Source organism: Peromyscus leucopus, chromosome 22 (assembly GCF_004664715.2).
Source record: "Peromyscus leucopus breed LL Stock chromosome 22, UCI_PerLeu_2.1, whole genome shotgun sequence".
NCBI classification, from domain to species: domain Eukaryota; kingdom Metazoa; phylum Chordata; class Mammalia; order Rodentia; family Cricetidae; genus Peromyscus; species Peromyscus leucopus.
Window position 1 is genome coordinate 13937696 of NC_051081.1, and position 3907 is coordinate 13941602.

General features: G+C 40.4%; 1 pseudogene; it reads right to left on the reverse strand.

Annotated features, from left to right (window-relative positions):
- Window positions 1-428: 428 nt before the first annotated feature.
- Window positions 429-1053, reverse strand: LOC114709643 (annotated as a pseudogene).
- Window positions 1054-3907: the final 2854 nt, after the last annotated feature.

A 3907-nucleotide genomic window follows, 5' to 3' on the forward strand; every position in this document is an offset into this window, starting at 1 on the left:
AAATAAAACCAAAAGTTTCATAATCAAACAGCTACTAAGAGTTAAATAAAAGACAATTTCAAATTGCACCACTTTCTCCTAAGATAAATCATCTTTAGAACTTCTTTGTTCATTTAAACCATCAAGGTTAAGTTCGAGTCAAGTCCCATCACTTAACAGCATTTTCTGAATCAGTGAAGTTAAACAAGAGAAGGATCATGTACAAGGAAGTTCACAGCATGATTGTTCTTCCTATATAAATAAATGCAGGTATTTTAAGTTTGTAAACAATCAAAACAATACCTTACTGTGGGGTTTGTCTCAAAAACACCCTCTCATGTCATGTTGCGTGTGTGTGTGTGTGTGTGTGTGTGTGTGTGTGTGTGTATGTGTGTGTGTGTGTTTAACAGAACAATAAACACCTCTACACATGAACTATGAATGATGGTTTATTTGCCTTCCTGGGCTCTGTTCTTCCTCAGATAGAACTCCAGCTCCTTGCCTTCTAGCGCATAGCCGTCTGCTCTGCCACACTGGCCTGGTCTTGAGGCAATACAGGCAAGAAGCCTGCCCTGCTGTAACTGCTCCTCCAGAAGACTGCTGGTTTTGGAGTTCTTTTTCCTTTCATTATATTTCTTTTTGGATTTTCTTTGACCATTTTTTGTTTAATATTTCTTCTTCCTCAGGAGTCAGCTTGGCCCCCTTCTTGTGGCCCAAGGGCAGTGCGTAATGAGACTCATACCACGGTCAGTACGGTGTGCTGTCTGTAAGTATAGTACAGTTCTTCACCAGGGTCTTGGTGCAGACCAGCTCGTTATTGGATGCATTGTAGACAACATCAATGATCCTTGTTTTCCAACTCTAACACTCAGAGTCCCAGGTAAAGTTCCCCACGCCCAATCTTAGGGCACAGTACTTCTTACGGCCACCTCGGACTCGGACTGTGTTTATACTCTGAGGGCCAGTCTTAGCATTGGCAGCAGGACCCCAGCTCATACTTCTGCTTCTTGTGGTAGGGCTTTCTCTTACCCATGTCTTAGGGCTCCTGAGCCATTTGTCTCGAGAGCTGCCCATCATCGCTCAGTGCTGGTTGGAAAGAGGCATGTTGCAGGTTTTAAAAACACACTGTCAGGCTGGGCAGTGGTGGCAGCGCGCACGACTTTAATCCCAGCATTTGGGAGGCAGAGATTTCAGTGAGTTCGAGGCCAGTGTGATCTACATAGTAAGTACCAGGACAGCTAGGGCTACACAGAGAAACCTGTCTCAAAAAACCAAAAACAAAAAAACACATCGTCATGTTGTCTGACTCCTTACCGCCTTCCAGCACTCATTTCGATTTTCTTCATTTTTCCTTCTCACCTTAGCTCTCCTATTCTTACATTCCATCTTAGAACTAAATTTACTGGCATCAAAGATGTTTATAGTAATTATCGGGCAGTGGTGGTACATGACTCGAATCCCAGCACTCAGAAGGCAGAAGCAGGTGGATCTCTGTGAGTCTGAAGCCAGGCTGGTTTACAGAGCGAGTTCCAGGACAGCCAGGACCGTCTCAAAAAAAAAAAAAAGCAAACACAAAGATATTTATAGTATAGTGCAATCCAAAATGCCTACCTAACTTGATGAAAAAGTAGGAACACAAGAAACACGCACATGTTTATAATGTTTTCTTAAAAGTAATTTCTCCATTCAACATAAAACTCTACCTTCTAATTATTCCACATAGAGATACCAAAAAGTAACATTTTTGTACTTTCTCTATATCCATTTATAATACATTAGTTGTACACTCCAGAGTCCTCTCGATATGAGGGACTCTGTAGCACATCATTGTAAGATATACTGGCATACTTAGCAATACTTGGCCAAGTTGTTCCCCACCCCCACTTCTCCCACCCCTTCTCCTCCTTCTCCTCTTCCTGTCTCCTCTCTAAAGGACAAGTGTGTGTGTGTGTGTGTGTGTGTGTGTGTGTGTGTGTGTGTGTATGTCTGTGTGTATGTGTGTCTATGTCTGTGTGTGTGTGTCTGCGTCTGTGTCTATGTGTGAATTCTAACAACAGCTTTTTTAAAGGATAGTCAAGAGGAAAGAATACTTTCCATCCTATGTTTTCATCATTTAAAATTTTGAGTTGTCATAGCAATAAGAAAGTATTTTTAAAAATAGAAAGTATTGTCCTTATAAACGACAGTCTTTTCCTGTATATGCACATAGAGACACATCTCAATGGAGAAATTTTATGAAAAATTAACTTTACGAAAATGTTTATAGTTCACTTTAAGTCCATTTTAAGATAAAATTAAAATGTTAAAGGATCTCTGTGAGTTCAAGGCCAGCCTGGGCTACCAAGTGAGTTCCAGTAAAGGCGCAAAGCTGCACAGAGAACCCCTGTCTCGAAAAACAAACCAAAAAAAATTAAAATGTTAAAATTCAAAATTAACTAAAATTTTATCCACCAATTAGATTCAAATCTAGCTCCATAAAAGCAGACTTTGAACTGGATTATACCTAAGTTGTATTTGTTTACTTCTCTTAGATTAAAAAAAAAATTCCAAAGTACTTCTGTGTCTTTCATCAGTTCATTTTATTATACAAGACTGAATGCATTTGAGCGTAAAATATTTCTAATACTTACAGTTCTTGTCAATTTATATTATCTCAAAACTTTAGGATCCTCCAAAGTAAGAACACTTTTTCTGACATTCTTGACAACTGAGGCTTATAGAAAATGTGATGCTTGAGTAATATATATCAACTAAGGTGTAACAGAGTTTCAAATTTAAAAAGCGTGACAGTGGCCAAGTGTCTCCATAGTATACACTCTGTTACTCTACAGTATGTCTCCAACAAGAACAATTTACAAAGTTAGCATTTAGAAAACAATCTATTTTAAAATATTTTAACTGTGTGGTGCCTAAATACATTGACAAGAAGTTAAAATTGGAGAGGTTATCAGATACTGAAGTCAGAGGACAAGTTGTGGGGCTTAGCTGCAATTTTTGTTGTTGTGTTTATTTTGATACTTATGTATTGCTTGATTGCTGTTAGGCCCCAAAGAAACAGGAGACAAATGGCTGAGATGCATATTAACATATCAAAGCCAAGCTCTCAGACAGTGCCTATTACACAGTCCTGGCTCCTCAGGACTTTTACCCTTTACCTCCCCAGGCTAAGCTTCCCTTCCCTTCCCCCAGCTTCTCTGTCCTGGCTGCACTCTCTTGATTCTTCTTTTCTCCTGGCTCTCCTCTTGGTCCTGGGCTTCTCTCTTCACCTGTGTGCCCTCTCTCCTCTTTCTTCTCTTTCTCTCTTTCCTCTCATGACCCCGTTCAGAATGGACCGTTCCAGATGCTATACTGTCCCTCACACATATCCACAATTAAATCCTCCTCCTCAACCATGCCTTGGAGCAGTCGGGTCCTCTTGTTCTTCATTCAGTTGTCTTCCTCTATTTGGATGGACACAATGTTATTTACCGGATGTGAGAACAGACCACGAGATATAACAAAACCCACTTTAAGAGGGGGGATAGGAAAGGAGGGAGAATGGGAAGACCTGTGGGAGAGAGAAATGTGCGGAAGGGGGAGGGAAAGGGTGAAGTCTATTTTTAAGGATCATCACCTTAGGCATGTGTATAGGAGTTTATGTAGCCATGCCAAGCATGTGCATAGATTGCGTGGCCACACTGTGGGAAGATTACGTGGCCATGTTGCACACAGATGTAAGGCCCTGGAGTGACTAAGTATTTTGCCTGAAAGTTGACAGCATATTCTTGGTCATAGAATTCCAGAAGCTGCTAGGGTGTAGGGATAATAATACACAATGTTGTCAAAACATTCATTACACATGTCAGATGCACTTTAGTTTTAAGAACAGCTTAACATATCTTCAGAAAATTATCACTCTAAAAGTGGCACTCAGGAGGCAGAGCCAGGC